We start from the raw sequence: 22,533 nt of genomic DNA, 5'->3' as shown, positions 1-22,533 counted from the left end.
AACTGCTTGTCACCAAAAAAATACGTCTATGCAAACAAAAACCTTGTGTTCTGGCCTATTGAGGAGAATTCCAAACAAAGGTCCATGATGAATTGGTTGTCACAAGGGACAATGCTTTCCCTGATTTTGCCTTATTTTCCCCCTTCCCCCATTCCCCCCTTCTCTCTTGGTTTTTAACACTCTCCTTCAGTCCGTAGTGCCTACAAAATACAAAGTTTGTAGGAAATATTTTTGTTCAAACACTGACATATAATTTGAAAATTTTTAAATTCTGTGGACAATAGTACTATCTTAAATGTGTATTAGAAATGAAAGAGCATCGACTCTTCCAGAAACTCCCCGTGTTGCACACTGAATAATGTATTAAGCAAAATAACCAGCAAGAAGGAGTTCATTCGGTTAGATTTTGTGTAACTCTGGGGTACATTCTATATTTTGCTTGTCTCTAAGTTATTTACTTTTCTACTATTGGACCTCACTAAAAGCAGACAAATATTAATTTAAGGCTAATGGTAAAAGCAAAAGTAACATGGCAGATTCTACATTTTAGTCTACTTTACCACCAATTTGTGTGACTGGGAAGAACATAAGTTTTTGCTGTTCGGAAGAAAAATGTATTTATCACATCTGCCTACTTGCACAAAGTGAGTAAGAATTTATATTGGGAGAGACAGGACAGTGGCTATTTCTTACATTTGTTGCCTCAGTACAAAGAAGTAGTAGGCAAGCAACATTTTCTACCAGATGCACTGACAAACTTACTGTCTGTACTCAATGCACATATACATAATGTTACAAAACAATTACCAAGTTTAATATGGCCACAATTCCTGTTTTCACACAAATTACTTTGTAATATTTTTTCTTCTTGCATAATTTGAGATTCTTTTTCTTTGATAGGAATTAATAATCACAAAATTGTCATATATTTTGAATTATATTTTGAGGATAAGTATATACAGAAGGAAGGAAGCTTTGAAAGTATATATTATAATAGTAAATGGAATGGTTCAATATATAACATATACATATATATAGTTTTCTATTATATAGGTTGCCTCTAGGGAAATATATATATTTGTATAGTTATACATACATTATATATATATATATATATATATATATATATATATATACACACACACATATATATATATACATATATAACATTATGTGTATATACACATTATATATATATTATACATACATTAGTAAAATTTGTTTACATATCTTATATTGATTCCTTTATTGACATTGCATGGAGAGGACTAAGATACTTCTTATAATGGTGAAATGTTGATGTTGATATATTGGGCTTTTTCCTGTATTTAATTTTATTTCAGATGGGAGATGAGGGATGAGGGATGAAGGTAGAAGATGGCCAATGACAAATTCAAATTTGCACCATAAGGACAGGATTTGATAGTCCATGAATGTAGTATACATTCCTTTGTACTGTGATTTGACACTAAAGTTAAGATAAATACACACCAAATAAAAAATGGAATGATTTAAATAATTTAGGTCCAACTCAGCATTAAAATAATAGTTGCATTTAATAAGATAATTATTTTATGAACCACTCACACAGACTTTCTGTATCAGATCCTCTAGAAATTATCACCTTTTCTTATTAAACAAATTGGTTTTAAACTCTTTTTTGTAAAATTTATAATAAAATAAAGCCATCAGAACAATGGTATAAATTGTTAGATAACTATGGACATATATAGATATTTCATTACAGGTAGAGGCAGTTTGTGGGGATTTTAAACACAGAGATATTAGAAGTCCGGGGCAGGATTTTTTTATTTAGAGGAGTGTTTGTTTTATGTGTTTTTTTAAGATGGGAATAAGAGGAAAGTACTCAATAGACTAGGACCTCTAATATGAAATTTACCAGCAGTGTAAATAGCTATTCCCAGAACAACTTTAGATCTACCGGTAGAATTTAATGTCATATCATAAGAACTTCTCCTTTACTTTTGTAAGCATGTTATTATTTCCCCATATGTTGAGCTTTCATATAGTCAGTTTCTTTTAAGAAGAATAATGCTATATTGTGTTATTTATATGTCAGAGGAAGATGGATACATTTAAGTGATATTATGGAATAGACATATAACCACTATTGTCACATATTTTAGTGCTCTGTTAAAAGAATATCAGTTTTATTATTTACAATATCGAGTCTACAGTGTGTATTTCAAAATTGAAATATTGTGTGGGACCAATTGTTATTCTAGTTATCTAAATTAGTTTTAAAAATATTTCATTATACATATAGACATTTAAATATTTGACTACATTTCTTGCTGAGCATCTAATAATCATTTTTAAAAACAAAAATTGCATTAATTGATGATTCTTTGACCAGGAATTGAACCATGACCTCCTGGTTTATAGGTCAATGCTCAACCACTGAGCCACACCAGCCGGACTATACATTTTTTTGATGCATTTGTGCATTTAGTATAGGATTAGGGTTAGTGTATCAACTCAGCTAATAACAGTTGCTACATCTATCAGGTTGTAAAAGCTGAATTTAGAACCAGGGTACCTGTATGAGATAACATGCAAGGGGGACAGTTATGAACATTGATTAGATATTTGAGACTATTAAGATATTATTATGTCTTACATGTGATAATGATGCTATTATGATTATTTATTTTAAAAAGTTTTTTCTTTAGAATATATATTAAAATACTTATGAATGATATTATATGATGTAAAGATTTGCTTCAAAATAATGTGAGAGGATAATAAATAGATGGGGACAATTGGTTTTTATTGGGACTGGATGAGAGTATGTGGGGATTTGTGATATTCTTCCATCTGCTTTTGTGTATGTTTCAAATTATGGATGGTGAAAATAAGAAGACTTTGGCTTTCTGCTGTGCATGATACCATTCACTAAATGAAGTAAGTGAATAAACATAAATCATTAAAGATTTTATTTTCTCTTTCTTCTCCTCCTCTTCTTCTCCATCTTTTCTTTCTCTACTTTTTCTTTTTCTCTCTTCCATTTTATGTTAGTACCAGGTGGGCAACATAATTCGATATTTGTGTATATTGTGAAATGATCATCACATTAAGTCTAGTTAACACCCATCACCTCACATAATCACAAACTTTTTTTCCCTTGTGGTGAGACATTTTAGGATTTACTTATGTTAGCATCTTTCAAATATAAGATACAGCAGTATTTACTGTGGTCACATGGACTACACTGCATCCCCAGGACTTGTTTAGTTTACAACTGGAAGTTTGTACACTTTGTCTATCTTCACCTATTTTGCTCACTCCCATTCCCTACCTCTGGCAAGCATCAATCTGTCCTCTATATCTATAAATGTGCTTTTTATTTAAATTTCACATATGAGATCATTCTCTATTTATTTTGCTCTATCTGATTTATTTCACTTAGCATAATGCCCTTACGATCCATCCATATTGTTGCAAATAGCATACTGGCTATTGTCAGTAATGCTACAATGAACTCTCTCTTTTGTTGTTGTTGACAGTTGATTTTATTATACATTTTATTGTATTAAACATAACTAACTCTATTTAACATTTATTTTATTTACATGTTTGTCATTATTGTTTTCTAAATAATCTCAGTGCTAATTATTAAATGATTCATTAACTTGTGGTACATATTATATTAAAGTACAATATAATCTGTGCTAGGAACTGTTTCTGTGCATGACATTCAATTTACCTGCTAAATTGTGCATCTATCTTGTTTATGTAATTTTATTACTAATGAACTGCCATGTTTTAATTTGTTATATATTAAAATATAATTTATACTTATATTGTATTTTAATATCATAATGTCATTATAATTAATTTTTTTCTAGCTACTTTTTACCCATTGTTTTTAGTATCAATCATTGACATTTTAAAGTTATTCTGGAAGGCCTGTGATATTTTCTCTGCTACGTAAAAAAAAATGAGGGAGATTTGACATCTTTGAACTATTTTATTTTCTCCATTGGGTAAATTGTTCATCTTTACATTCTTTCAATTTTTCTTAAGATTCCTCAGTACATTTTTTAGTATTATTATAATAGATACTGTTCATGTCATATTAAGTTCATTACTGAACATTTTTTGTATTTTTTCTATTGTGGATGAGATCCTTAAAGTTTGCTAACTGGCTGTAATATAACATGATAAAGCTACTGAATTTTATATTATATTTTCTTTCTAGTTTTGACATTTACTATTTTTGTTTAATTTAAGGTATTAATTTTATTTGATCAATAATTTGCATTTAATTATAATTTTACCCATATTTCTGGTAGTTTTTAAAAAACTATTATTTTGGCTGAGTTATAACAAAATTTCCAAAATACAAAATAGGTTGTACTATTGCATCTTTTTAAAAGCATAATTCTTTTAAATAAACATTTAAAGCAAGTTAAAATTAAACAAATTTAAGTAAAATTGTCAGATAACTCGCCTTTCATAAACACAAAAGCAAACAAAAAACTTGAACAACCAAGTTCATAATCATATAAAATATATTTGTTTTTGTTTTTTACCTAATTCATTTCCATCACAATGGAGTGGTGTTTAATGTTTACCGTGAGAAGCCTTGAAACTCAAAACTGGAAGTGAGAAATACTTTTGCAATAGTAACAACTTCTGGCTTGAATTGTAAGATACAAAAGTTTGGTAGGAGCAGAGATGCCTTTGGGGAAGTAAACTGTATCCTTCAGGTAGAGAAAGACACTACCGATAAAGACAGCAAGAAGCCACCTGGAAACCAGGTATGCTCAGATAATCAGCACCAGGGTAACTGAAATCCACAGAAATTCCTAGATCTCACTTTGTTTTGCTCCAAGGAATATACATTCTGTGTTGCCTACAGTATATTTATATAGATTAGTATTTTTCTCAGCTTGAATTGATAAATGTGTGTCTCACAAATGGTAAGGGTTTCTAAAAGTATGTATCTCTTAAAAACTTCAAACCCAGTAAAAAAAAAAAATAAAAAAGCATTTTCACAAAATGCTTCTTGGGCAAATAAAGTAACTTTTCACTTTCAAACACATTAAGTATGGTAAACTGATGTACACCAAGTAAATGAAAAGTTAATGTTTCAGGAACTCTGAATACATGTCTTTACCTTTGTAAATAATGTTTTTATAAAATTTTGGGCATATACTTAAGTAATGATGGCAATGGTAAAATACTTAGGAGAAGAAAATTTTATAATAAATTTCCATTGAATTATTGCCATGGACATGTTTGAAGAGAATCAAATCTTTATATTATCTTGTTCCATTACAGCCCTAATCAAGTCCTCAAATCATGCCTTCCTATAATGTAAGATAAATGATTAAGGGTCCATTTTGTTGCTAATTCTCATTAGCACTGATGAGCACCAAGCACGTGTATCAAAGACATAATAGACTCTTTAAGAACTAAGAAATATTAGACATATTAAAGAGGTAAGATATTTAAAATGTCTAGAGTATGATAGCCCTTTAAGATCACCATCATCTTAAGCAAAGTACTGAAAGGTGTTGGCAATGCACTCAATAAAAGGCATCCTGAACAGAGGAAAGCTCTTCTGAAAAGAATGTCAGCTACCTGTAGCCATTGAAGACCAGGTAGCAGTAGGAAAATAAACGAGTGCCAACGTGCGTAGGGACCTGTCTCGGCTCTGCAAGGAATCTTTTTTATTGAGAAGTTGTCTCGTCCTGCCTCCATTTTTTTCTGTATAGAAGCCACTTACAGAGTCTCTTTATATTAGTGGGCCGAAAAAGGCTTCCTTGTCAGGGTCTCATCTACCACGGATCCTTTGTTTCTATAGCTGGCAGCTAGCTAATAATTCTATTAGGTAAATGTTAAAAAACAAGTCAAATGATGTCTGACTATTGATATCGCCCTAATTCTCTTTTCTTGAGAAATGTGAATGCATATCTGTGGGACTGAGAGGCTGAAGTGGTCACAACCATTTCCCTTCACATTATTCATTTTACCGAAGACTTCTTTCAAAGTCTAATTGTGTGCCATGGCTCATGCCACCTTTTGCTTTGAAGCTTCCCTTGCTCTAATGTACGGAAAGACATTATTGCCAAGATGGGTTAGAATGGCAATCGTAGCAAATAAAAACCTAAATTAAGGAAGAGAGAGTAAATAAAATGTTTAATCATATGAAATTTAATACTTATGTTAAGGAACAAAATGTTAAAAAGCCATTTTCTACGGAGTGAATTTACATCAGCTGAAGTTAAAGTTGTGAAGCTTCGAGTGATATGATAATCATGTTTCCCCCCTTCAGTTGTATTAGGGGATTGGAATTTATATACTCAATAACTAGAAAAGTATCATAAAGGGTCAGACTGGAGAAATCTGTCTCTCTCCATTTTTTGCTGTCACTCCTACAGTGATTTTAATTTTTTTCTATGTCTTTGCTGATTTATGGTGCCAACCATTGTTTTTGAACACATACGGTTTTGAAATGAATGCCACACACTGCATATTTCTGAGCGCAAACAAACATTTCACAAGTACGACAATGAAAACTTTAACAAGAACCGAGAAAGACTGAAATGGCTAAGTCTCCTGCCAGTTTCAAACTTTACTAAACAGACTTATTGTGAGTTTTAAATTTAAACTATTTTTTATTACTTGACTCAAGCCTTATTATCTTTCTGAAACATGAAGGAAAGGAGAATCTTACACAAACCAAACTAACATCGCATTTGCTTTATTCGTGGTTTTCAAACGTTTTGGGCAAAATTCCAAAGACACTGATGGATTTTATGCATTTAATTCATGTTAAACTGGACTTGTGATTTATACAGTTGCAGTGTGCTTGAGTTTTTTTTTTTTTCCTCTGCGTAGTGGCCAGAAATATTGTTAATTTATTGAATTCTTTGCAGAAAGTGATGTATGCCTTATGGGAAAACAGTAAAGTAGCGGCAATGAGTCATATAAATATATTTGATATAAAAGCATAAAACTTAAATAAAGATAACTTTTTTTTCTTGGATTAGATCATAGATGTGATAAATGTTTCTTCTCATTAAGCCATTTCAGTGTAATTGAAAGAGAAACGAGGCAACGTGTTGCTCTAGCCACGTAAGCCTTTCCTGCAGCTGTATACAAACTACTGCAGGCATCTCTTCTCTTGTTTTTATCCCAATAAAATATAGTCATGCCCAGTATAATGGAACTTACCTTCATATTGGAATTAGAAAAATAAAGTTATGTAAATATTACAGTTAAAGAGATATCTATTTACAATAAGTTACTTGATCAGTATACTTCAGTTAGGGGCACTTATATGAACCTAAATGTTCTGTTTTACTTTAAATAAGTACTTCAAATGATTTAGCAAAGACACCCAATCCATCCTTTATTACATCTTACCTATAGTTGTAAAATGACAAGGTGTAGATTGTGTTATAAACCACATATGTTATTTTGTGAAATGCATTGTTTTCTCCTGATGAATGGAAAGCATATGTGAAAATTGTAACAGATTTAAAAAATGAAGCCACGCCTTCTTGAGGTTGAAGTTTCTCCCTAGCCACCATTCTTCCTGGTGGTCTGTCACAGAGTTAGATAATTTTTTTCTCAAGTTAATAAGCTCTGGGCAACTGATTTATGAAAAGTCAATCAGATACTTTTTTTCTTGTTATTCTGTCTTCCCTCATACCCACACATGATATTTAAGTCATTTGCCACTGTAAGTTACACACACTTTGCAGGTTTTTTGTTTGGGAAGAGAGCTGAATCCCAACCACTACTTCCCTAGAAGTTGTCATAAAATTATATTACTGTTGTAGGAGAAACTCATGATATTACCACATTCTTTGTAATGACTGCTAAGTAGTTGACTTGGGCTCTCTTGCAATCTCTGCTGAAAACCTACCCTAAACAGTTAGCATTATCTCCTCAACAACTAATACATTATTGCAGACCTTGAAATGGTCTGATACTCATCAACATTTAGTGCAAAAATTAATTCTGTAAGTCATTCTTACATATGTTCAAAGAGAGTAGTTTCTCCTCCTGCCTTTAAAGCTAATAAAACTTATCAAAATATCACAATTTTTGTGATATCAGCTATTTAAAAGTATTATTCGTGCCAAAAGTAATTTAGAATAGAATTTTCTATAAACAAATAACAAGGAAAAAAATCTATTTTTGATATTTTAATTAAAAGAAGATCTGTCAGAATTTTTAAAATATTTTGAACTATTGATCAACTTCTCGCATTAAATAACCAAGACTTATTAAAATCAGTGTCCTCTGATTCTATGTAATAAATCAACAGGAAAACAATTATGAAAGAAGTGGGTCATGATCCAGCTATCTTTCTAGGGCAGCCACAACGTTTGTGCAAGTCTAGCCCAGTCCTACTCCAGGGGGCGCCATTCCCTTGCTGGTAGCAACCCCATCTCCACCTCAGACTTTGGGAGGCGCCTGCCAGAGTGGCCTTCTGTGGTCCCCTGAATTCATTATTACTTAAGAATACCTAAAACAATTTGTAGGCAATATATTTAACTTCATTTTAACATTAAGGAAATATATCTCAGTTTATTGGGAAAAGTGCTTTTTAGTTTAAATGGAGAAAATTTAAAAATTCTCTTTGAAATTCAAAATCATATTATTTGGCAATGAAACTGCAGTAGTGAAGAATCCAATGGGGTTTAAAAAAATTTAGCTCAGCAGCCATGACTTTTAATAATGTTTACCTGGATTGACTATATTTAATTTTGTTTTAGTACAAAATCTGAACTTTGGTATTATTTCCCTTTGGCTACTTTTACATTGAAAATATAACTTAAAAGTTGGAGTGACAATGTGTTAACGCTAAGAAAAAAGGAATCTGTGCTGCCCAGAATCTTCATCAGAACACTGAGAAGAATCCGATACAGTTAGAGGGCAACAGAGTGAAATCTTAAAAAAAATATATGGTTGAAGGAAACCTCTAAAGGTTATCTTTCTGCTTCATCCTGCTGGCTTCAGGCACACTTTACCTAAACTATTGTAGGCCGATGGGTATCTAGACTGTTTTTAAAGATCTTGGGGGAAGTAATTCCATAATCTCTTAATATCCCTTTTTATATCTAATCTATCTCTTCATTTAATTTACTTTATCTTCAGCATACACGGATAATGTTACCCTTTACAATATAATTCATCACAACCTTGATAATTGAGGTAATGTTTATATATGAAACAAAAGATGACAATCTCTCCAGAAAGAAAAAAATAGTGTTATAATTTTAGTAGGCACTTTAACATTAATTGTGGATGTAAAAGAAGAATAAACTTGTGAAGTTTGAGACCAACAGGAACCAAAGGTCGAACTCATTTTTTAATATGAGAAGATAATGCCACTTTTAGCAGGCTATTTAACCTTTTCTTATAATGGGGAAAAAAATAGTCTACTTCCAAACATGAATACAATCTTTGCACAATAGTTGTTATAATTACAGTAGCTACTTTTGAGATTTGCATAGAATTCTGGTTTTCACTGACTTCATATTTAGTGCTTAGTATTGTTTGTGCTGTGTTTATATCACATCTGTAATCTACTTACCTATCATCACCTTTCTAATTATTATTATTAATAGATAAAGGTGAACTGAAGTTTGAAATCAAAGAAGCTGATATATCTGCCTTTCCCAAAATTTCTTATAATTTTAAGAAAGGCAAATTAATCTATAATTTCAGAAGTGTGACTATGAAATAATGGTATTAAAAAGTATAATAAATTTTGGCAAACTTTTGTGGTTCTTTTCTAAGCACTTACATTAGTAGATTATATTTTTTTCCAGTTATTATAAAACCCCTCATTTGAAACTTCTCATTTTTTTAGAGTTGGGCCAGCCAGCCAATTTAATTGAGTGAATTTAGATGGCTGGGGGTTGGGGGTGGGGCTGAGGGTGGGGTTGGGGAGGGGGATGGGGAGGAGGAATTAAGCACCAAAAATATAATCCAAATTTATTTTTATTTTATAATATTGGAAAGGTATAATATTAGATATTTTATTTTTAGCTAAATGGAAGCAAATATATTAACTATTAGATCAGTTCTTTGATAAAAATTTTGTTATATAATTTATTACTCCTTTGGTTGGGATTCAAAAAAAGGAAGTTTCATTCTGTCTCTGTTCTAGTGTCAACATTGGGCTTTGTGTTCTGTTGTAATGCATCTTTTAATTTTAAATGATGCTTAGTTTTCTGCCATTCACTGTGGAAAACAGATGTTCTTAAATATAGCTACTTCCAAACATGTATACAATCGGTGCACAAGAATTTCTATATTGTGTAGAACTCTGGTTTTCAGTGTCACTGTTTTTGGATTTTAAAAACTGTATTACATGGTAGTTCAGCAGCAAACCATTTGTAATTTTTTATTCATGCTCTCTCTCTCTCTCTCAAGTATTTCTTCTTTAAATACAGGATTTGAGCAATGTATTTCAGGCAATCCCTTTTGTGTTTGTAGAATAGTCTTAGTACAGGAAAATGAGCCAAATGTTCAGTGCAATTTTCCTTTCCCAAAGATAAAATTTCTCTAAGAATGAGTTCCTCAAATCATAAATTTGTGCGACTAGTGCAAAAAATATTGCAAAGAAACTTAAACAATTTTGATGCTAAAATATCAACCACAAGAATCCTAGTTTTAATTGGGTTTTAACTGGTGACCGGTGGTAATTTACCTACCCTGGTAAATGTTGAGAACAAGCATTTTTTTTTCAATCCTGTGTGGGTGTGTATGTATATGGGTTTATATCTTCAGCACCATGCCCTATTAAGCTACTAACTTCTGTGTAGTGAGCCAACTAAGAACTAGGCCTCTACTTCATCAAGCAAAGCATCAAAACATTAGTGGTCCAAGGCATGGGAGCAAATTCAGGGGGAAAATTATTCATTATTATGTTCATGATGTGTTTCCTTGTTAACATTTTTAGCTCAAAGAGATACCTCATAAATGATACAGTGAACACATGTAAATATTTTGTCCTAGTAAAACACTGCTGCTTTGCATGTAAGTTTCATACCACTGCAAAAACCACACCCTCATTCTTGCTCATGGATTAAGTGGGTGCATTCATTCACCGCTTGAGGATTTTTCTTACAAAATAAATAATTTTCCAAATTCATGCTTGTCATTGCACCATGCACCAAAGTACTTTGGTCAGATCAAAATTCTCATCTCCAGAATGAATAATACAGCCAAATGGGTATTATTATTTATATTTAGGCTTTTATCAACTGCTATAGAAATTTGGAAATATTTTAACCTTTTTACATCCTTTGTCCTGTAAGGTCTCAAGTCTATCTTCTACATCTGAACTGTACTTCGAACTAGATTTACTTCTGCAAATACTTGTTCCTTTTTGAGACTCAAAATTTCTGCTGTCCTCTACAGACATTTCTTTATGAACTTATCAATTGTAAAAGGCTTTGATGCCAGAGCAAGTTTTTTTTTTTTTTTTTTCCAGTGAATACACATTTGCCTTTTATTGCAGCACCATGTCTTTGGTTTGCATTTTAAAATAAGCTCTGTCTAAATATGAGTATTTTTCAATTAATTAAACTTTGCTATACATTTTCCAATATATAGGCCAGAATTATTCTAAATTTTTTATGTCAGTGAATTAAGTGATATTTTTACATAGATATATTGACATATTAAATACATAGAATATTCAACATTTCCACAAATAAATATACATTTTCATGAAACACGGGGCCCTTTTACCTTACCTAATATTTGCCATATGGATAAAAGAAAAAAAATCCTCAATTCTACTATAGAAAAAATAGCAGTACAAATTCTTATATGATAAAGAGGTAATATACAAATTGACCATCACTCCAACACACAAGATGGCCACCCCCATGTGGACACAAGATGGCCGCCACAAGATGGCCAGCAGGGGAGGGCAGTTGTGGGTGACCAGGCCAGCAGGGAAGGGCAGTTAGGGGCAATCAGGTCAGCAGGGGAGCAGTTAGGGTTGATCAGGCTGGCAAGGGAGTGGTTAGGGGAGTGATCAGGCTGGCAGGCAGGCGAGCAGTTGGGAGCCAGCAGTCCTGGATTGTGAGAGGGATGTCTGACTGCCTGTTTAGGCCCGATCCCGGTGGGCCTGTGGGATCAGGCCTAAATGGGCAGTTAGACATCTCTTGAGGAGTCCCAGATAGGAGAGGGTGCAGACTGGGCTGAGAGACACCCCCCCCCCCAATGCACAAATGTCGTGCACCGGGCCTCTAGTACTATAATAAAGAGTGGCTGCTACTTAGCCTCAGTGTCAGGGAGACAGTAGAGGATGTTGGGGACTCAAGGATTGCAGACCATGTTCCATTTAAGACTGTGATCCAAAACAATTTTTAGCTCATTGATGCCACATCAGAATTTGGGCATAGTTTTTAAGTTACCTGATACATGAAATGATATGTGAAATATCCTGCCAATGTTAGGGTAATTAAAAACAAAGTTTCCAGTGGCCAAATTTGGCTCTTGGTGACTCCACTTTAACACATTGTTTTTTAAAAATTATTATTTTTATCTGTAATAGATTATCCAGCTTTATTACCTGGCTTTACTATTGGGTTTTTCTCAAATAGCATCTCATTGTTAAAAGAGAATAATACTGTCCTTAGAGATTATTTTGCTAATATACAGAAAAAATCTGTTTTAGACTTACAAGGAGTTTTTCAAAATGTTTTGAATTTGTCATGATTACAAGTATGCACTCTGGAGTTTAATGACCTTGGGTTAAAAAAAAAATCTTTGGTGTCTTAATGATCTCATCTGTAATATGGGAATGGAACAATTTCTATCAATAAATTGTTACTGGAACCAAATGAGATAAACATATTAGTATAGTTTGTTTCACATTTAAAAAAAAATATAGACTTAATATTTTGAGAGTAGTTTTTGGTTAACAACAGAATTGAGGTAAAAAAAAAAAAAGACAGTTTTCATATACTTCTGCCCACAAACATGCACAGAACCTCACTATCAATCTCCCATACCAGAGTGGTACATGCGTTACACTCCATGAACTTACGTTTACAGGTCATGATAACCCAAAGTCCATGGTTTACATTAGGGGGCATTTTTGGTATTGTAGATTCTATGGGTTTTGAAAAATGTATAAAAATGTGTATCTACCATTACAGTCTTAAAAAGAGTAGTTTCGCTGCCTAAAAATGTTTCACCTACTCATCTCTCCTTCCTTGAAATCCTGGCAACCACTGAACTTTTTCCTGTCTCCATAACTTTGCCTTTTCCAGAATGTCATGTGGTCAACATTTTCAGATTGTCTTTTTTAACTCAATAATATGCATTTAAGGTCCCTCAATGTCTTTTCATGGCTTGATAGCTTATGTATTTTTAGCACAGAATAATATTCCATTTTCTGGATGTCCAGTTTGTCTATTGACCTACTGAAAGATATCTTGGTTGCTTCCAAGTTTTGGTAATTATAAATAAAGCTGATATACATATCCAGGTGCAGGTTTTTGGGTGGATGAACATTTTTAACTTTTGGATTACTACCCAGAAGTGTTATTGCTTGATCATATGATAACCATATGTTTAATTTTGTACAAAACTATCTTTCAAAATGGGTGTATCATTTTGTATTCCGACCAGCAATGAATAAGAGTTCATGTTGCTCCAGATTATCACCAGCATTTGCTGATGTCAGTATTTTGGATTTTTATTATTTTAAAGAGGATGTAGTGACATTGAATTGTTGTTTTAATTTGCATTTTCTTAAGGACAAATTATATTGTGCATCTTTTTATCTGCCTAGTTGCCATCTCTAAATCTTCTTTGGTAAGGTGTCTATTCAGGTCTTTTGCCCATTTTTTCATTGAGTTGTTGTTTTCTTGTTGAGTTGTAAGAATTCTTATAAAATTTGGAAAAGGTTTCTTGTTTTGTTTTAATCAATTATGTCTTTTGTAAATATTTTCTTCCAGACTGTGGCTCATATTCTCATTTCCCTGCCTGAAATTGTATTTTTGGCTTTTTGTTTATTTTTTAGCAGATCAGAATATTTTTATTTTAATGAAATACAGCTAATCAATTATTTCTTTCATAGATTGCGCCTTGATGTTGTATTACCAATTTCCTATATTAGACTTTCGGCAATTCAACTATACTATAATTTAATTATTTAAAATAATTAAATCATAATGAATAAAATAATAATGAAAGAAAATGAATAAGAAAGAAAAGAAATTGGTGGTTAAATTATAGGTAATACCAGTTTTATAAAGCTAACACACACCATTGTTATAGATGTTAGTTTTATGCTGTTCTACTATTGTCAATACTCATTTTTTTATTTGTATACTAGGGGCCCAGTGCACGAATTCATGCACCTTGAAAGGAACTTGGGCCACGAGGCTGTGGTGGGCACAGGGGCGGGTCTTGGCCCATCCTCCACGCCCCCACTCAGCCCCTCCCCCAACAGCCCTGAGTCCCATGTCTGCCAGCAGCCCCACTCCCACCGTTGCCGCTCCTACACACTGACAGTGCAGAGGGCCGGTGCAGGCAGTGGGTGCAAGCGGGGCCAGCGCTGGGTGCAAGCAGTGGCTACTGCTCCGATTGCCCCTCAGGAGCAGGAGGAGGTGGAGAAGCCCTCAGGGGCAATCGGGGCCAGCAGCTGCTGCTTGCACCCGCTGATGGTGCTGAGTGACTGGGGTCAGCACCAGGCACCAGCAGTGGGTATGAGTGGCAGCTCCAGTGCTGGCAGCAAGTGCAAGCGGGGCCAGCACCAGCAGCAGCTGGGAGTGCCTGGCAGGACCGTGGTGCGTGGGAGCAAAGAATTTTCAGTAACCACCAGAGGCTCGCCCCGATGACAGAGACCGGAGCCCCATCTTTGTGTGGCGAGCCCGCTCACCTGTTCCACCATCCCAACACAGCCAATGCCTGCCATGTTCTGTGCTCTGCCGCCTGCTGCCAATGTGCACCATGTTCCAGATGCATCCCCTGGTGGTCAGCGTACATCGTAGTGACCAATTGTTCGGTTGTTCCACTGTTTGGTCTATTTGCATATTAGGGTTTTATATATATAAATGCATAGGAGTATGTTAAGATTAATCTGTCTTTATATAAACAGGGTGGGATTTTCTATATTTTTTGAAGGGTTAGGTAAATGAGATAAATAGAAAATTAGAAAATTTAGGCTGATTCTCATGGTACACATCAATACTGGAAAATGCTAAAGCCATTATTGGTTTCCAATGATCACTCCCGCACAACATCAAAGCCCAATTTATGGAGCCTCAGAATTATGCCAACCAAATCAGTGCTATCAAAGCAATGAATGAAGAGTAAGCTGTGAGCCTTTAAGTGCTTAGCATTTTGTGTTTGAATAGTAAAATTAAGGTGGAGTTCTTAATGTCAGCGATTTTATTGAAGAGGGTAGGGACACATTGGCATTTCCAAAGCTTTAAGAATTAGGGGATTGCTTCATCTCTTTTGAAAGAGTAAGAAGTATAATATGATTCCTGCAAAGTAGGCTTTATACAAAGCACTAACATTTAACCTAAATACATTTATCTCTTAGTACATCAAGTTCTTAATTGCCAAGCATATATTACCAAACTGAAATTGAAGATAAATGAATATTTTATGTGTAGTCTCCAAAGGGATAAGAATTAAAAATTAAATTAAAAGGCACTTGCCAGTGTTTTAATTTGCCTGTTAAAAAAGCAAACACAAATATTTGATGCTGACTGTATTTTAAATTTACAAATCTAATTCAATCTCAGTAGCAGTAATTTGTAACTAAATAGAATTTTCTTGATTCTTACCAGGGTGTAATGCTGACAACAACAAAATGATAACTTTTTTTTTACTTCTTAATTTACTTTTGTTCTTATATCATTTTAAATGCTGTTTGGTAGTAAAAAATAACTAACACTTTTTGAATATTTATTATATACCAGGCATTCCTCTGAATATTTTACATGTAGTATGTCATTTAAACCTCACAAGAACCCTATGAAGTAGGTTCTATAAACATTCCCATTTTATAGAACAGAAAACTGAGTCACTGACAGATTAAGTGACTTGGTCAGGATCATGCAGCTAAGTAGGAGTCTGGAGTGGGAAACTACCTTTAATATCTATACAAAACTAAAATGTAGTGAAGTCTCAAAGTACATATTTGTTCATGTCAAGTCGATTGACAGTTTTTATCTCAGTCTTATTGTCCTGGAATATGTTTTAATGCATTCTAAATATTTTTATGTCCCTAAGATAAAATGAAAATTAGATTTCATTATATAGAGGACCTTTAAAATTCACTTTCATAGAAGAGAAAAATTGATTTTTTCTAAAACATCAACAAGATTTAAAGAAATATCACAAGTTATAGTATCTTGTTTAATTCCTCTGTATAAGAAATTAAATTATGATGTGTTAAATCCATGTAACATGAGGCTATTTGCCGTGGGTTGTTTTGAATTTTCTTTAAATTCTCTCTGCAGCACTGTATTTATCCCAAGTTAATAAATCCCTTTAAACCCCTATTTGTGGCTATCTGCCATGTGCTCTTTTTGCCTAGAAGGTAATGTTTAACTGTGTTCTGTTTGCCTTAAGAAAACCCTAATATGTCAATTATAGCCAGCTCTCAACTATCTATTGTCACAGGACAGAGACCACATAGCAAGAATAATTTAAATCCAGGAATAATTAGAAATTCCTACTTTACCATTATTTTTATTCCCCCCCCAAAAAATATTTATTTGAATAAAAAATAAGTAGAAAAATAAACTTAAATATCTGTTTTTCGTTTGTTTGTTTGTTTGTTTTAATACCAATAATAGACTGATGAAAATGGTGAAAAGGCTAATTTGTATATAAATATATCCAAGACATTCCAAAAACTAAATGAGGAAGGTAATCTGTATGGAAAATTTCTATTATTTATTTGTTATTTAAGAGATTCTCATGTGAATTTGGGAAGCATTATGAAGTTAGATATCTGAATTTTCCCAAGAAAATGCTCTGCCCCAGATTTGAAAAGTTTAGATTTTTTCCCCCCACATTTGAACAGCTCACCAGTCTTTGAGTTGGTACCATCCCATATCCCAGTGATATTAGCACCTCCATTGACATCTGGCAAGTTGCCATCACTCTGGAACCTAACAGCCAATCAGAGTTGATGATACTGTATTAATGGTTCCATAATAAAATGAAAAAAAAGATGGCCTTCATTTTGATGAAAGCTGTAAAGCAGCTATTGTGCTTGTTTAGTATTACAAGACCCAAATGTATTATTTATGCAATTTGTCTTTTCAAAGAAAAACTGAAAGAGCAGATTTCATTTTAGAGCATTCATTCAAAGCTATTGTCTCATGAATGTGAACATTTCTGCATTTTATTTCCTCAGAGTGTAGACAGCATTTCTCAGAGATCATCTAAGTAGAGATTTGAAAGTTTAAAAACTGATTTTAAAATAGGTAGGCCTTAATGACTGGATCTATTGTTTAAGCTGGTAGATAAGCTAAATCAACACTTGTCACCTGAGAGTTTGTACCTAGTTGGAAGTATAATTCAAGGTGATAGCTAGTCATTAAGACTCTGTTTACTGGCTGCAGTGGCTCAGTGGTTAAGCATCAACCTATGAACCAGGAAGTCATAGTTTGATTCCCGGTCAGGGTATATGCCTGGGTTGCAAGCTCAATCCCCAATCATTCAGGAGGCAGTTGATCAATGATTATCTCTCATCATTGATGTTTCTCTCCCTCTCCCCTCTCCCTTCTTCTCTGAAATCAATAAACATATATTTAAAAAAAAAAAAAGACCCTCTGTTTGTTTGCTTCAGGAAATAAAAAAAGTCAGTAATTTTATCATAAAGTAAGTTATCAAAAACAAATATACACAATAATTAAATATTTAAAAAGTATTGTATATTTTGTTTAAGCATTTTATTCTGTAACTAGAGGACTGGTGCATGAAATTTGTGCACGGGGAGGGGGTGCAGGGCGGGGTTCCTTAGCCCGACCTGCACCCTCTCCAATCCGGGAGCCCTCGAGGGATGTCCAACTGGTAGTTTGGGGGACGTTAACCCCCAGCCCAGGGCTCAGCCCCGGCCAGGTGTTCACTGCCCCCCCCTTCCCCGGCCTCCCCACCACCGTCCTGCTCCCATTCCCTGCCCAGGACACCGGCCCAGTGAGGGTGGCTGAGGCCCTCATGGCCCGGGTGCTGCTGCTGCCGTGAAGCAGGAGCGCCTCCTCCCAGAAGGCCTTGGACTGTTCATCACTCCGTCCTGGACTCATGGGCGCCTCCCCATCAACAGCCCATGCTGGGGGCCACTGCCCTCCTCCTGCATCTGGGCAGGTCTTCCGCCCTGCCCCTAGCTGGATGCACCTGCTCCCCCCACCCCCGTGGTTGCCACCCCCTCCTGTGTGCAGCCCCATGTTTCCTTCCCTTTTCCATTCCTGCATCTTTTTCTTGTTCCTATTCTGTATTTTTGTTTCTCCTCTTGGCCTGTCTGCATGCAGGCCTGCCTTCCTCTCCCTCTCCTTTCTTATGCCCTCCTATTGTATCCTATCCTACCCTGGGCCTTGCAGCTGCCTGAGCAGAGGGCAGCGATGCAGCCTGCTGATCTGGCTGTGACATGATGACAGATAATTTGCATATTTCTCTATTATTAGTATAGATAGTTATATAGTAGTTTTATTTTAAAAATATGTGACTATACATAAGAAAAGTACAAAAAATCTATTTAAAAGAAAAAATGAAAGCAAAACCACATATTTTTTCTTTTTTTATTGTTTAAAGTATTACAAATAGTAGTACATATGTCTCTTTTTTTTCCCAGTTGACCTTCCCCCAGCCTCCCCTACCCCCCAGGCACATGCCCTCACCCCCCTCCCAGTGTCTTGCGTCCATTGGTTATGCTTATATGCATGCATACAAGTCCTTCGGTTGATCTCTTACCTCCCTCCCACTCCCCCAACCCTCCCCAGCCTTCCTGCTGTCATTTGACATTCCATTTGATGCTTCTCTGCCTCTGTATCTATTTATGTTCATCAGGTTATAATGTTCTCTATTATCCATAAATGAGTGAGATCATGTAGTATTTTTCTTTCACTGACTGGCTTATTTCACTTAGCATAATGCTCTCCAGTTCCATCCATGCTGTTGCAAATGGTAAGAATTCCTTCTTTTTTATAGCAGCGTAGTATTCCATTGTGTAGATGTACCACAGTTTTCTAATCCACTCATCTGCTGATGGGCATTTAGGTTGTTTCTAAATCTTAGCTATGGTGAATTGTGCTGCTATGAACATAGGGGTGCATATATCCTTTCTGATTGGTGTTTCTGTTTTCTTGGGATATATTCCTAGAAGTGGTATTACTGGGTCAAATGGCAGTTCCATTTTTAGTTTTTTGAGGAAACGCTATACTGTTTTCCAGCAGTGAAGGAAGGTTCCTTTTTCTCCACATCCTCTCCAGCACACTTGTCATTTGTTGGTTTGTTGATGATAGCCATTCTGAAAGGTGTGTGATGGTACCTCATTGTTGTTTTGATTTGCATCTCTTGGATGATTAGTGACTTTGAGCATGTTTTCATATGTCTCTTGGCTTTTTAAAACGAATGTCCCCACATTTTAATGTAAAAACCAGGTTTAAAATAATAAAATTATATAACAATATTTTGGTGATTTTGTATACAGCATACTATATTTAACTGGAAAGATATTTTAGGTAAGGTAATTGCAAACTTAATAACTTTGAAATAACATTGGAAAAAATTGGTGCCACCACTGTAGCTGGGAGCTGTCTGTGCACCATTTTGAAAATGAAGAAATGAAGTGACTTGTATCAGAACTTTCAAGGTCACGGTGGCTTTTGTAATGAAATTAACTTTTCCAGCATCCAATTGCTTATCCACCCCAAAGCCTGGAACACCTAAATCTCTTTGGTTCTGATGTAACCTGGTTGATGACCTTCTGGTGTAGGTGGAAAGACTACAGCATTTCTACTTTTGGTAGTTTTTATTCCAATCTTTGATTCTGCAACAGATGAAAATTACTTTAGAGTATCTCCCTTGTTTTCTTCCTTTTCCATTTTTGCCATTTCTAGCATCTGAATAAAAGTCAAGGGAAAGCCTATTTTCTTCCGTATTTTGACTTTCCTGTATGTAACACCATTTGCCTTAACTCACCTCTTTCTTCTTCTTTTCATTAATGTGCTCATTCTGCAAATACTCCCCGCCCCCGCACTCCCCTCCTGTAGAGGTTGCACTCTAAAAAAACATAAGCAGTCATGAAAATAAATATTTAAAGAAATCCTCTTAGGGTTTGTGAGAAAAACGTGCAAATTTGAATGGGGTACAATGAGCAATTTCACTCAGGGCAGACTTCAAAAATGAGATCATGCTTAGACGTTATAAACAGATTTCATGATACATTTCCATTATTAAGCAGATATTTAAAAAATAATTTTACTCTGAACTTCAGAATCTGATGAGTTTATACAGACACACTCCTTTCCATAAGTTAAATTAACCTGATGTAACTCTCTTAAGAGTTACATTAAGAGTCGTGACCCTACACTTATATTCATGGTAAGGGCCTACGTGTCATAAGCCAAGGGTCTTTAGTCTCAAGCTAAACTCCTTAGTTAAAACTAGGAACGAGTACACTGACATCTCCACCAGGCTGACTGCCATTGCAAATCACATCTAGCTATTTCAGATAAGTGTTCCAAAAAGGAACATTTATAATGTCTCTTGATCCAGTTAGATTATTGGAAAGGAGAAGCCCAGTCTTGTCTAGAACTTGGTTTAGTAAGTTTATAGGCATTCAGAAATACCTACTGGCCTTTAAGAAACAGTGTTTGATTTATGCAAAGTTCTAGAGATAAACAAGGTAAATTCCTTTGGTGAACTTATCACAAGCCTTCTATAGGCTCTCCTACATGTGAACACACCATGGCCATGTGTTTTTTTTCAGTTAAAGAAAAAATATATATTACCATCAGGTTGTATGACAAATATTTATTCACCTCCAACTGAATGGTACAAGAGGAGTAAAGATAGAAAGTAGTATCCGAAGGCATCGTGGAATCCACACCACTCAGTGCATGCTGTTCAGCGTTTAAGATTTACACAGAGCAGCAATGTGCTACAGCAGTCACATTCAAAAGTGATTTTTCTGCAATCAGAGTTTCATTCATTACCCAATTTTCATGCAACTCCCCTGGCATTTGAAATATGTTTCAAGGTAGACTCCCCAAGGGCTTTTCCCCTCCCATAATAACTGATCTGCAGTGTCCAAAGATAGATCTAAATATCTTTGGTGCAAATTACTTGAGGCCTGCAGAGCATGATTCTCTGTCATCTTCATCACATTTCACACCTACAGAACTGATAACAGATTAATATCTAGGCTGAAAATATTTCATCAGTGTCTCTGGCTAAGGCACCTTGCATTATTTTATCTGGGGGCACCAATAAGAGGAGGAGGGGGCCCAGAAAGAAAAAAAAAATTATTTGTACTCAGAGAGGGAAAAAAAGAAAAGAACTTCCTTTAGTATTGTGAGAAAGGCGACGAAGCTGGTCCTGGCAAAGTTCTCTGCTCCGATTATGTATACACTTTTATTCAATCATTGTATCGCTCCGTGTCTGACATTTGGTCAATAGTGCAATCTACCACCGATCAGAATAAAACAGCCACCCCAGAGCACCTTGGAATTTCATTAGTTTCCTTTCAATGTAGTCCTTATAACTAGATGTTTATTTGGAAACACAAATTTAAAGTTCAATTTTGTGCCTTGTCAATATTAGTAAAAAGTCAAGGCCCAGACATTACAGTAAACCTAATTTTTTCCTTTATTTGTTTGTCTATTTATTTATTTATTCAGTGGGAGCAAAGGAGTTGAGAGCATGACAGTAGTGCATAATAATGAAATATTAAAAAATTAACATTGAAATGAAAAAGGATTGGAAACAAATTTTACTGGTATGGAAGACTTATTTCTTTAATATTCTGAATTGCAAGTACAAAAATGGAAAAATACATAGAAAATATAGTTTTACACATGCATTTAGTCTCTTCTACATTGCAATAAATGTTGAAAGTAAAGATTAGTGGTAAAATAGTGATATTAACACATAATGTCATTAGTTGCAAGGAAAGAGCACAATGTGGTATTACAGAAATGGGTGTGGATTTGTACAAAACCAGGTATAAATAGTGGCTCTACCATATGAGCTGTTGGCTTTGGCATAAGTTTTGTCTAAGCCTCAATTTTTCCCATCTAAGAACAGGGGTAATGACACCGAGTTGATGAGCGGAACAGGAGATAAAATCTCATGGTATATATCTAAAGCAGGTGACATAGAAATCCCTTAATATTTATTTTCTCTCCACTCTTCTCTCCTTTTGCACAGCAATCAGGATAAGAATTAGCCAGTGATTTTACTACTTTAAAAATATTTTTGTTCTCTTCATTTATTTATTCAAGATCTATTTTATACCAAATGAACTCATATTTTTTAAGGCTGTGTAGAGAC

The sequence above is a fragment of the Plecotus auritus genome (genome assembly GCF_963455305.1).
Source record: "Plecotus auritus genome assembly, chromosome: 3".
Classification (NCBI taxonomy): Eukaryota; Metazoa; Chordata; class Mammalia; order Chiroptera; family Vespertilionidae; genus Plecotus; species Plecotus auritus.
This window is presented reverse-complemented; position numbering follows the sequence as displayed.